General features: G+C 44.1%; 1 protein-coding gene across 8 annotated transcripts in view; it reads right to left on the bottom strand.

Moving 5' to 3' along the window:
* The window catches only part of LOC124062535 (C-myc promoter-binding protein-like), a 59,709-nt gene extending 46,529 nt beyond the window's left edge, over window positions 1-13,180 (bottom strand). For 4 of the 8 annotated variants that reach the window (XM_046395434.1, XM_046395426.1, XM_046395417.1 and 1 more), the window contains exon 1: window positions 12,905-13,180. The gene's annotated coding sequence lies outside the window, so the exon portion shown is untranslated. Of the gene's footprint in view, window positions 1-8,617; window positions 8,697-12,596; window positions 12,869-12,904 lie in introns of those variants that run through there. The other 4 variants (XM_046395397.1, XM_046395406.1, XM_046395376.1 and 1 more) reach the window with 3 other exon arrangements.
* Window positions 13,181-14,220: the final 1,040 nt, after the last annotated feature.

Genomic DNA, 14,220 nt, shown 5'->3' on the forward strand with positions numbered 1-14,220 from the left:
TGCCATAAATGTTAAATGTGTTAACATTGTGCTGCTGCTTTGGTTTAAAAGGCTTTTCTTTGCCTGCTTGATTTGAGTTCAGCAGCATTTGGTTCCATTGTGAGACAAATTAATTTGAGTATGAAAAGGTGAAACACATTTGCATTGCATACCGATTACCGATTTGCATTGCATAACTCTCTATATACTATACTGTCACACAGAGTAACACCACACTTTCGTACTGCTTCAGACAGTGTGTTCATTTTCTAATCGTTAAATCGGCTCCCAAGATTACCCACAGAGCCCCGCAAGGATAAAATAACAGGATGAAACGTAGAAATGCTTCCATTTCTTACTGTAGCTAATGATTACTCAATTATTTTTCACTCTACAATAGGGGTGGGCAATACGGCCCTCAAGTTAGATCATGGATAATTCAGGGTATTTCTGGGATACTGACAGTCTTGATGATATGACAAAACACTGAAAAATATTTTCAGTTCAGAATTCACAGGAGCTGCTCTGCTCTGGAGTTGTTTCCCTCCTCAAACTAAACCGGCGGCTTCTGCATGATGTTGTCAAGCAAGTTTGATGTGTTGCCTCGTACATATCACCCTGAACTGCTGTACCTCTGGTCCTTTGCAACCAAACGACTTCCACATGACACTTTTGGATCTAACTCGTCCGCTGTGGAGCTGGTGGTCGTGTTACCTTCGCTCTCAGCCATGTTTGTTGTCATTACATCAACAAGTCAGAACATTCCCATTATCACGCTATGGATCAAAATTATAGCGGAATTATTGTGAACAATTCGATACTGCACACACAGACATAAAGAGCAGTTATACATGACATAACGGACACAGCTTGAGACACGGATCAAGGTTAATTACCATTACAGAAGCTCACGGGTAACATTTAAACTTCTTCAAACTTTCTCACCAATGGTCACTTTCTTAAAACAGGTGGCGCAACTACGACGTGACTGAAAAAAAATCTATTTTTATCTGAATTTAATTTCTATCTATTGTCTGTTTTCAGGAAAGTCTTAACTTTTTCTCTCCCCTCAAGGTCACAAACTATCAAGGACCCTTGGGAACACTGACAGCACGTCTCCACTTTGAATGAAAGTTCAACAGAATGCTAAAGCGCAGAAGAAGCTAGCTGTGGACTTTAAAGCGGACCGGTTTTCTCTGGCAGCCCCTGGGTGTGGCGATGTGAAGTCTCAGTCCAGATTCATCACTTGACCTCCTGACACTCGAGCCTCCAGGACACAAAATTGTCTCTGTGGGTTCATATGAAACTTGCCTGCTGCCTGTGCTCTTCTCCTGGTCAGTCATGCAAAAACACAAGAACGCTTGGATTCTTGATGGCTGAAATCAGGAGGTGTGAGATACAAAACACCAAACATCTCTCATATAAAACATTATTTTTCACAGAAGGAAAAAAAAAGAATGTGAAAGCTTTTATTTCTGTAAAAACACTGCCAAGTTGGTGCCAAAGTCTGTGACAATTTCTCACCCAGACAATGATTTTATTACAAGGACAGTTTGCAATCCAAGAGTTTCTGCTCGATTTATTTCTGATTAATTCAACTGGAACAGGTCTGTGATTCCATGCATATGCAGTCAGAGGGTGTGGGAAGAGAGGTTCAATTAGCAGGGTGTGTTAGCTCGTGCAAATGCGCTGGCACAGGCGAAAGGCAAAAAAGCTGCCAACTCCAGTCTGTGTGAAGCTATGCTAACAAGACCTCAGCTGCCACCGCAGAGAACATCATCAGTCAAGAGGAGATGAGAGAGACAAACTCTTTCTCAACTCTGACCTCTGCTAGTGAATCTCTGTTGAAAGCTTTTCACGTGACACATTTTGCCGTACCGACTGTCAAGAAGCACAAATACAAAAACAGCAAAGTTATCTTCGACACGCACAGTCATAAACTCCTGACATTGAGGCTGCAGCAGAGGAGCAACATCCTGTTCGTTTCTGTATTTCCTTCATTAACAGGTGGGGTGTGGGGTTTCGTTTTCCCAGTCCAGTGAGCGATTTTGCCTAAAGTCAGCTGTTTCAGACATAACATTTGCTGAAGAAAAATGTTTATTTACATAAATCTCACTAATGAAATTATCTTTGCAGGGTCAGCGTGCCAACCTAATGACCAAACGAAGAGCAATCTGTGTTTCTGCCTTTGGTCATCACCTCCAGCTACTGACAGATGGCAAGAAAACGCTGGTTCACTGCGTTGTGGTTCTTGCACTCAAATTACAAACACATTTCAGCTCATCACATCCTCACAGTGAGAAGCTGGTGAGAAGACAGTCACAGTGCACTAATTTTCTGTGCCAAGTGATGTCTGGTCAGCCCTGATAAGGAGTGAGGAGTGTGACGTCTGCTTTTTCTTTTTTTTTTTTAAATGACATCATCACGTCTCACGCGTCGAGCACGAAGGCTCTGAAAGGCATTGCAGCACTTGACTGTGCACCTCTGAATGTTGGTAACTAGATGTGATGGGTTTTCATTTAAAGATGGCAGCATCTGAAATATTAGTTACGGGATGTAACTCCAGTTCTATGGATATGTTCCTCTAACAGGCTACGCTATTGCTTCCGAGCACTAATTTTTGCAGACAAGGCACTGTTCAATGAACAAACTAGTGTCACTGTTGTTGCTTTATATGCATAAACAGGTGAGATCAGAGTGAGTCTTCAGCACCGAACAGCAATGCTTTCCTGGTAATCAAAGAGGACAATTTAGGTTGGATCGGTACATCTGTGTGTACTATCGTTGCCAGGCAGCACATGTATCACGTAGTGTGTACAGTGTAGCCATGTTGCATATTAACACTCTAATAACTCGAATTGTCTTGCAGTTTATTTACAAAATATTTTGCTTGTGCAGTCAGTCTGTAGTCAAGGAGATGTACCGACGGTGACCAGACGAGTGTCTGAATCAAATATTTGACAAAAGTATAATCAACTGTTCTTCTCCAAAACTGCCTTCTCCACCTTTAAAACAGCTCTCAGAGACCTCCTGAGAACACCACAGAGTTCCATGATTTCAGACTGTATCTCATCTCATCAGACCTGTTCGATTTGAGAAAATCCTCCTTCAAGTTTGCTTCTTTGACCACGACTAAGTTAGGCAGACTACGGCATCCAATCCAAGGGGTTTCATGACTTCCGACAGATTATCTTTTCTCAAAACGGTAATTATGAGTTATGGTGAAGGGAAACCCTGATTCAGGCCTAATAGTGAACACTGGCAGCGCTCCTGTGGTTCAGCAGAGGAATAACTGGTTAAAATAAGAGTGACCACAGGAGCTCTAAGGGCTGCACATCTGTGCAGCATCCTGAGTCCTGGACCACAGTCTGCATTCAGCTTCCTGTCCAACACACAGAGCAGACTCATAAATGTTCATGGGACACTCACATTACAACACTGGGGACCCAGAGGACAGGATGTGGGACACGTGCTGTTTTCTTGGGAATTGAATAAAATACAAAATACTCACGATATGAAAGACAATCTTCTCTCATTTCAAAATGAAAACAGATCCACTGCAGTACCAGTGCAAGTATTTTTTCTCTCTGTAATAACCCTGAGTCAAGCTCTTGTCAATGTCTTCCTTTCTTTCAGCAGAGGAGCAGAATAGCTGAGCCACTAGTGAAACAACAGCATAAGCAGAGTAGGAAATTACATGTGAGAAAACTCACAGCGATGGGACAAACACACACATTCCTGTTGCACCTTCACACATGCTCACAACACACAGCCAGTAAAAGCCTGCACGTGATGTGTGTCTGGAACGGCTGACAGACAGCCTGAAGAGGTGCAAAGCTGATGAATTTCTGTGTGTGTGTGTGTGTGTATGTGTGTGTGTGTGTGTGCGTGCATGTGTGCCAGCACAAGGTCCTGAGGTCACATTCTTCAATTTCACAGGCACCATGAAAGGCAGAAGCTAATGTGGTAAACACGTGTGGTTTTGTCAAGTGCAGGACAATCAAGCAAAACTATCCGAGCAAATCTAAGTTCAGTTGTTCTTCCTTTAAAACGTATTTAAAGAATATGTAATGGGCATGAACAAAAAATACTCATAACATGCAGTGCATAATGAAGGGAGGGGTGGAACTGCACAGGGTGTCGACCAGTATGGCGGCTATTTCGTTCCTTGCAAATGACTGTTTCTTTATTGACTCAGAGGGATTCTGCATGAGACTCAAGAAGCTGACAAAAACCAGATGTGGGTATTGTTTCAAGAAACACACAGTCAGTACAGTTAACCCCTCACTTAGTACAAACTGTAACAAAAGACAAAAAAAGTTGTTGACCCAGTTCCTATAGGAGTCTCACCGATGCAAAGCAGCAGAGAGCTCTGCAGAGTCAGAGGCTGACTACAGAGCCACATGCGGGACCAAAGAATGATACTCATCCTCACCATGCTGTCAGCCTGCTAAAAATACAGTGCAAACCACTGCAGCACTACTGTGGCACACATTATATAAGCATTTCATATATATATATATATATATATATATATATATATATATATACACACACACACTGCATATGTGGGACTCCCACTGAAATCAAAGTGCCTCTATTGTCTTCAGCCAGCTCTCTCTGGCTGCCCTACATTTCAAGAACAGGAGAAATCGACAATGCTGAGCTCATGATGGGGGCCCAAGTGACAGAATGGAAATAAAAAAATTCTACTTTCACGCTTCGTACTTTCACAAAGCCATCAGTCAATATTCCTGTACAGGTGACCGCGAGGATTTATGGGTTACAAAGCAAAATCTGATCTCCTGAGAGACATTCGTAAATTACGCTGCACTGACATGATGATGAAACCCAGACAACAAAACAATCTTCTTAAATTCATTTAACGAGGTAAGAAGCAGTTACAGATTTACAAATTTTCCAGACAGCCTTGAATTTAGGTGCATCAAAGCACTGAGAAGGCGAAATAGTATGAAACACCCATCTATTACGTGTGCAGTCCATGGGCTATCATGCACACTGGATCATGACTGGATTCCCTCCCAGGAACGACACCCAAAAGATGTAGAGCTGTGACTCACACCACGCCTGACAAATAAGAATAAAAATCTGCTTCACTGCTTAAGTGGTCTAATCCTAATATCTTAATTTGCTGGCTGCCCTACATCTCCCCTGGCAGACTGACCAGGAAGGGAAACTCGTCTTGAGGTAAACGCCCAGAGAGAAGTCATCAATGGTTCCTCCCAGCATAAAAAGTTGTGAACATTTGAGAGAGGATGTCCTCGGCCCACAATCCAATTTAAAGGGTCACTGGAGCCCTTCACTGTGGTCCTGAGGCACTGAGGATAATATTTATGTGTTTCTGAAACATTTATGACGTGGGCTTATTCAGCACAAATGCCTGAAGACACGGTTTTCCCCAAGACTTTGCACATTATTTGTCTCTGTAAAGCCAAAATCAGCATTTGACTGCAGAGTTCTTTAAATGATGAGGTTAACTTGCATTAAAGGTGCTTTAGGACAAGTCACAGCTGGGTGCACAGATTATCTAGCCTTTGTTTGATACTCTGCAGTAATCACATCGGGTAAAGAGTGGTGTGGGAGAGAAGCAGACTTGGTGGAAAACCACCACAGGTCCAGAAACTTTAAACTTGGCCACATGGAGGCTCTCCTGGCGGAGCCACAGACAAGGTTTCCCAGCCCAAACTCGCAGACTTATAACCACAGCAGGAATATAGGGAGGAGTCTGATAAGATGTCCAGACCCAACGGGCCTTCATTTGCTTCCAACAAGGGTTTTGTTTAAGCCAACGTGACAGGAGGAACGATTTCCAGCTGTCACAAGTTCACGAGAACCAGGGCCAATGAAACTCACCGGAGGGACTATCGTTGGAGTCTCCGACGCCCTGGCCGCTGCTCTCGGCTCCAGCTGTATAGACATCCAGGACAAAGACGGCCTCAGCAGGGCAGACACGTGGAGGAGGTGAACAGGAATGTGCTTAAGAACATAAATACAAGCCAGTAGGAAGCCTCACTAGCCAAGCATCTGCTTCCAGTTAGTCCAGAGAGGTGGGAGTTTGGCTCTTGTGCCTTTGAGCAGCATCAGGTCGTGTAACATTTTGGAAGAGAGATGACCTCTGGGAGAAAACCTTCTCCGTGTAGAACTGTAATCTCTACTCCATTCACATTATACATTTTTGACCCGCCCTAGTGACATGTATAGGAGCAACTGCTGACCCTGACATAGCTGCGTCCCCTACAGTCCCAGATTCAAAAACAACAAAAGATATAAAAAAAAAAAAAACACGGCCATAAAAGGATGCCAAATAGCCACAGAAGAATGGAGAAAAAGCTTTTGAAAATATTTACAGCTAATGTACTACCAGCTCCTTTGGCAGGCAACCGTGTTCTTCTCGCAGTCGCCGTACATTTAATTATACAACAAACAAGTGCTAAACATTTACTTTAATTGCCCGTAGATGCAGCGAATGTGCGTGTATCCAGGAGACAGTACACGCAGCAGAAAGCAACATTAGATGCATTAACCTTTGCCAACAGACATTGTATTTTTAATTAACTGTGTGACCATGTGTTGCTGTTGGTTTGTTTTTGCATTCTCAAGGAGCAATGCTTCTTTTCACGGTCTGAAACAAATATCACTCCAGGGACTAATAAAGTCAGCCTTACCTTACAAGCACCCATCACTCAAACTATGCATGAAAACCAAGTAATTGTACACAGACTCCAGAATTATCCTATTTCAAGGCATCATACTTGACTGCAGCGCGTACAGCACCGAATGCTTCGAAGAAACTGTGCCAAAGGTCACAATACATCTGTGGGTTCACCAAGTTTACTACAGTGGGCCCAGGCCTCAGGACACTGAGGACAGTGTTAATTATACTTTTAAAAAAAAGAATTGCGAACAGGTTTAGGGCAGGATATAAAGTTTTTGCACAAGATGAAAGCTGTGAAATGCAGTCACAGTGTTTCAATAAAGACAGTGAGTCCCCTGAGATCTGAGCCAAGATGTGATTTGATCAGTTATGACATGTCCAGGGTCAGTTTTCTGTAACACATCACTGACATACACTACTTCATACATAACGGATAGTCAGGCTGGCTCCAAATCACCTCCATAACCTCTCACTGGCAATAACAAAAATGAATACTGTGACAAAGGGGTAATTATCATTAATGCAATAATCATGACACACCTAGAAACACAAACAGAAGTTGGCATCAGGATCATTTTGGATAAAGGAGTTATAAACCATGAGACCCGTTTTCTCTGTTTACAGGGAGTCGCCAGACTTCCAGTGACCAGTTTACACTGGTTTCATTCTAATAACCTCTTTAGGATTGTTTACAGCTGCAAGTTTGGGACAAACTTTTGCTCCCGTGAGATGAAGGTTTGAATTCAGGTGGTGCTCACTGGGTTTGGACCCGCAAACCCTTTACAGATATACAAGAATCTTAAGCTACAGAGGCGTTGAATGCTATATTCCTCTCATCATTTCCACGTCCTCTGAATAACAAGGGAGACGGGACTTTGTGCCTGAGCCCTCTGAAGTGCACAACAAACAACACCTTCAAACAAGCATCAAGGTTAACGCAAGAAACAGCTGCTGCTCTATTCAACGAAGAAAGCAACGATTTAGCTGCAGCATTTGTTTTCGCCCACCGAATAACACTGGTTGACTTTGTATTAGATCTCCAAAGCTAAGCACTTGTGAAAGCAGGAGGAGGAAGCTCAGGGTCGGGCACTGAGGTTTCTTCCATTATCACTCACAGCTTGCCTTTACATGAGCAGGGAGACTAATGCAACATATCACGATGCTATTAGCTGTGTGGAGAGAGGAATAGACGAGCTGAAAATGGAAACATCAGCGATTTGAGCCCTGCTGGGATGAACTTAACTAACGAATATGCTAATCGTACTGTGAGGAGCACTGGTGAGCGTACCAAGCGTCTTGGAAAACTTTGTGCAAGGTCTTGACCTAAATTTCAAAAGACGTTTTGAAGTTTTGAAGTTCGGAGCAACCCTTCTCTCTTTGTGTGAGTGGAAGACAGTGATGATGCGTTTGTTATGGATAATTAAGCAGCAACCGTGATGGATGGTGATGCAGCAGGATGAGATGCAGCAGTGACAGAATTTACCTGACAGCAAGTGATAGCATTAAATCACCATCTGATTACATCCAGGGGGAAAAAAACGAAGGAAAAACATGTTTCTTGTCCATCTCAGGGGACAAATGAGCTTCCATTCATGAGAAATGCATCCGTCAGTACGATTTAGGCAAGCGTGTCAATGCAACAGCCTGATTAATAAAGGATTTGAATATTTGAATTTGAAAAAATCCAATAACATCACAGCTGATATTTCTTTACATTAATAAACATATGCATTCCCTTAAATTTGTCCTGTAAAGAATCTGGATGATTAAGTACACCAAACAGAACATTTTGCAGTTTAAACTGAACTCACTCTGCTTGACAGATGATGCAGTATAAATTACTTAAAACATATTTCACCGTTTCTTTTTTATTATTGCAATTCGCGCATCTTATGTCTTTAGTAGATGACGCCCCTCACTGAAATCACTCTAATCTGTTTACCTGTTTATATGTCTATTTACCTTTAATTTATCTCTAATCTGTTCAGTAGAGTAACAGCTTGGTAATCCTTTGGCGGTGAGCTGACTTGTCACAGGGTCACTTGTCACTCTGCACCCTGAATGCTGGTTCTTGCACTACGGAACTCAGGTGAGCGGGACCAACCTCCTGTGGGAAATGCATAACACTTCACATCACACACTACATAGTAATGCACTAACGTTACACACCATAAATCAGGTCACAGGAGCTGGTGTGGCCTGAAAGGAAGGACACTTCACTAACGCATTCACACCTCACGTCTCGTACCTGGTGTGAATTTGGAGGCCACAAGTGAGGTTTTGGCCCAGCTGTATTGGTGGCTCGAGGTACGGCTGCTTTGTCGTGTGACGTTCTTTTCTAACGTCACATCTTTTTACTGCACTCGATGTTCCACCGGCTGAATGCTCCTATGCAGTCTGGTTTTAGCAGCAGAGGCTTGGATATCAGATGGAGCCATTTGTTGAGCCTCCTACAGATTCTCCCCTCCATGTCGCTGACATTTATGCTGAAAATTGTTATGACCTTAAATGCAACTCAAGGTCATATTTCAGTAGGTAAACGCTGTGATGTTAAATACTAATTCCCACACTTCAACCCCATACAAGAGGTTGCCATCCTGGCTCTGAACAGTATTAGCACGGGGAAGCACTAATGCAGAGCCCTGTGGGAATTAATACGATGTCGATGTCTCCAGGAAACCTGATCTCACCAACCTGCCTCCTCTTCCTGCCTGATCTTTTAATTCCCCTGCTGGCAGAAAACCATTGTTGAGGGCGCCGTTTCGCCTTCAAGTCAGACAAAGTGATTTGCGCACACATATGTGTGTTTCCCAGTGTGAGCGCCTTTTAATTGCACCCTGTTAACTTTGGAGTCTCGATTGACTGACGACTTTAGGCCCTCCTGATAAGTGCCCCTTTCTCTCTGAATTATGACAAGAAAGGGATGACAGTGGGGGACCAACCACGCAGCAGCAGAATAACGTGAGAATCAGATAATTACAGCCCTCAGCAGTGGAGCCTGGACTGTTGCAAGCCAACAACCAAGATCACTTGAGTTAGATGTACTGAACTAAAGGTTTCCTCAAAGAGAAGCAGAACGGAAGATAAGTTTTTAATGTGACCATAAAGTAATTAGTGTATTCTTCTCCGTCTATTGTTCAAAAACGGCTGGGTTCACGATATTTTAATTGTCTTGCATTACTTATTGGTTTATACAAATAATTTGCTCATTCATTAAGTCAGAGTTTACTGAACTTGTATTTGAGAGATGGAGAAGAGCCAGGGGAGTCTAAAGGGATGCTCATGTTGCTCCGGCTCTAATTAAATATTAGTGATGTTGTAAAATTCCTTCACAAAAGTCCATGTAGTTTCTCACCGAGTTATGCACTTGCTTGTCCACGCTGCTCGATCTGCAGTAATCAGTGTTTTCTCCTGAATCTGAAACACACACTTGCAACTTTCCCGTCTACAACTTCAGTACTGAGCGTCTGTCCGCCTCTCAACGGGGTCGATCAGATCCTAAAACCACTTCAGCTCAGCCAAACTTTATTCACTCAGTTCACGCATGCTGCAGGCTGCAGCATGACGTCCCGCAGAGACAAAGCAGTACACAGCTGAGCCGAGCGAAGTGCGTTTTGCATTCTGACAGATGACTTTCCTTGGAGTTATGAATCTCACTTTGGATGGTGAGATCAGCGTCTCAAATTCATCTTATCTAGCTGATGCCACCCACCAACTGAGGACACTTCCCGTCTTTCTCCCTGCAGACAGTACTCTTACAGCTAATTAGTGTTTGTGGATGGTTCCCAGGGAACATGTAATCCCGTTCTCAGTTGTTCTGCATGCAAATCCACAGCATAGTCTCCTTTTGGCTACATTGTGTAAAGACAGCAGCCTCGCTTTGCTGTGACCTTCAGGCCGACACAATACCCTGAATCACTGAAACATCAGCGCTGCTTCCCTCTAGTTACCACAAGGTCTGTGGAACAAGCTGCAGCGATGAAGGGCAGGACACCGTCAATACTTTGTGCAGGCAATCATGATTGTGTCTATGGCAGCAAGCTATGGAAAACTCAAAACGTGACAGCACATTCTTGATCAAATTCTTAATTTGTCCTTCAGCCCAACGTTTCACTTGCTTCAGACAAGCAGACAGTCCTGACTGTTGAGCCTTGTGATGATTTAATGTTGTTCCACTAAATTGAATTCAACTTTCTTGTGAAAATCTTGAACGGAGGTTTATTGGAACCTGGATGCAGGTGGTTCTTATCAAAGGTAACATCTTGGCCTGGTTCAGTTTGCAGACTTCTCTGCATCTTACTGGCACCTCTTTTCACCTAAACTTCCTTGTCCATCAGCAGTAGAGAACTGCCTTAAATAACCAAAAATATAGAGCTGCATGAACATAACATGTCATAACAATATAAAAATGTTCCTACATGCACATAGGAGCTTAACACATGAATTTCTGCTCTGTGGGATCAATAAAGGATTTTCTTTTCTCACCTTAAGTGGCTCTTATACAAAGCTTCCGGTGAAAAACTGGAGAAACTCTTAGAAATTAAACAATCAAAACCCTCAGCAGTAGACTACAACATGAGACCAACACTCACAACCTCCAGATCAGGCATTCAGCATGCGCTGTAATGCAGAACAAGTTAACGCGAACACTACAGTGAAGCACATGAGCACTCTGCAGGTGACGGCTCTATGACGTGGGGCTCCTATTTGCCGACTTTGTTTGTGTTCAGCGAATTACACAAGATGGGAATAACATGCACCCTGTGCCTCAGGGAGCAGGCCCACCGCCGCTGCCACCGGAGGGGGACATTTGGTGTCAATTATGGGTGGACAGCAGGTATTAGCCTTGAGGCTGGTGTCAGGGTTGCTGAGTGAAGTCTTCTATCAGATAAGCAGTAACCGTCGAGCTGTCCGTGCTTTGATCTTTCACTCACTGTCGTAAATCCTCTTGTCAGACCTGCACGAGACCACACGGCCTAGTCGAGCACCCTATGCAGTCAGTCCATCCTGTCCCAGGCGAGAGCCTTCATCTGAAAAAATACCTCTTTTTCCTCTGTGGCATTCCAATAGGGCGCCTTTCTGCCCTGTGAACATGAACCGACACGGCAACGAGACAAGAAAAACATCCCGTCCATCAAGCTCACAACAACCGAGTGCTGCGATATGTGAAGAGACACTTGAATGAAAAGCAAAAAAAAATATAGAAAAAAATAAAAATGAAGCAGGGCAGGCAGAGGATTTACGGGATCACAGCATAGATTACCTTTCTGGTATGTGGGGCTGAGGTTTTCAAATCACAGGCTTGAGTGTATTTCTGTCACATATGTGATTTGACCAGACTTGCCTGTCCTGCGTGACACCACTAAATGATGCAGAGGGGAATTTTGGAGGAGTAAACCATCATAATGTGGAGCCCCAGTGGCAGCTGCTGTCACCTCCTGCCTGATGATGGCTGTGATGTCAAGAGAGGAGCAGTTAACCATTCCTGGGCTGGACTCGGGCTCAGTTTCCACAGATTTCTCTGACTGACATATTCGGCACTGATGCGCCGATGCGCAGATCAGTTAACACATTCCCCCAAAGTTACCCCTTAGCTACCGCAGCGCTGAACTGTGTGCCGGTGACAGCTGTAAAACAAAACACTCCAACGACAGACTGGAAGTCTGGACTTTTAAAATGCCCCACGCAGCAAGACGTGAAACCATGAAATGAACTCTCCACGCCACCCTTTGCGCTCCTGCCTGTCAGCAGGAATGTGACGACAGAGAAGGACAAAGTGAACAACCACGTCCCCGGGCACGAGGCTGTTCGTGAAGCTCATGTTTTGGGGTTATTTTTAGTTCTTAACGACCGCATGCTAGTGTCTGAATACCCGGCAGCCTATTTAAACCTGATGACGGCGAGGGGGGGTTTAATGTGGTGTGACTAGTGTTTCGTTTACCTCACGTCGCACGCGGCACAGGTGATTAAAATGTTCCCCAGGTGGCGTTCATCAAACAGCAAACAACCTGTGGCACTCATTTAGCTTCGGCGTGACAGGCATCGGGTTAAATGCTACGAGGGCACGACTGCCGTTAGTGACACGTAAAACGCAAAAACAAATGTAAACACACGCACACGGGCGCGTGAGGTGACTGAGCTAGCATGAGGGATTTCTAGCTTGTTCTAGCACGTAACCGGCAGCCGTTCGCTAAATCCCTCACCGGGCGGGCACTCGGTCACTATAACGGTTCATCATCTCGTACTTACGCCGCTCTGTGGACGTCAAATTAGTCCTCCACACGCACAACTTCGGCCGCTGTCGTCTACCGGTGTTGTTTCATCACAGCGCAGTCGGTACCGGAGATGCGAGGGCTGACCTGTGCGGCTCTTCTTGTTGTGTTTCTCCCGCTCTCCCAAGAGTCTAACCGTCAGGCGTCCGACCGAACCTTCAGTCTGCCAGTCAGTGAGCCGCGCCGGCTGTCCGCTCCGCCGCCATCTTGGTTGTGATGGGAATCCGGCGCGCAGACACACACACACACACACACACACACACACACACACACACACGTCTCACTGGGTGGCAGTTTTACATCACAGCCAGCCTCTCCCAGCAGGAAGGATCTCATGTTACCTTTTAATCCACTCATTTACACCTGGGAAAAAAATAGTCCCAATTCTGGTCTGGATTAAGTAACCACCCCGTCACTGTGAAATACAGCTTCACAAACGAACAAAAAGCTTAATTTAGCCCACACTTTTGAGTGAGTGAGTAATTCATTGATTGATTTATTTTGCAATCAATCCCATATTTCTCTGTTGTCTGTATGGAGGTTCACAAGAGCCAGAATCATCAGACTTCAAAACAGAAATGGCGGGGACGACTGGACCCCCCTCTCCTTGGTACCATGTTTTTTTTTTTTTGCTGTCTTGGATTCATTTCTGGCAGGTAAAACATTACAAATTCATTCACAATAGGACAAAACACAGTTAAGCACCATCTCGGATGTCCTTCCGGTGAATAAAATATACAAGCTGACAAACATGCCAGAAAAGTAATTGGCCTCCATGTGCCTCTAATTGGTTAAATAGTTAAATACGTCCCTGTGTTTTTAGTCCAAAGTGTAGAAGTGATACCTGATTCACATACGTAATTAAACAATTTTAACTTTTTCTGTTTTTCACTGCTTCACCATAAATGCACCCTGAGTGGCATTTTGGCACCTCCCCCATACAGCTGGTGACCCTTTTAATTTGTTTTGCACCTCAGACAGCCCATATAAACAGCCTGATCATTAGTGAAGAGTGAATTGCATTTTCATCTCCTGGAGGCAAAAGCATGATTTTGAGTTCAGTCCAAATACTCCCACACTGCACACAAAAAACAGCAAAAAAAAACCAAAAACCTGAGCTCTGTGACTTTTGTGTTTGTACACCTCTTCTTGTGTTCAGCACTGCACTGTAAAACTGTAGACCTGAATCGCAAAAACCTTGATAAAACCTCGACTCGTGTGCATCAACAGAGCGGGTTAAAGAAAGCAAACAACATGTTTGTGTTCAGGCGCAGAGTACAGGTTTGTTTAGCT

Source organism: Scatophagus argus, chromosome 1, assembly GCF_020382885.2.
Source record: "Scatophagus argus isolate fScaArg1 chromosome 1, fScaArg1.pri, whole genome shotgun sequence".
In the NCBI taxonomy this organism is placed as follows: domain Eukaryota; kingdom Metazoa; phylum Chordata; class Actinopteri; family Scatophagidae; genus Scatophagus; species Scatophagus argus.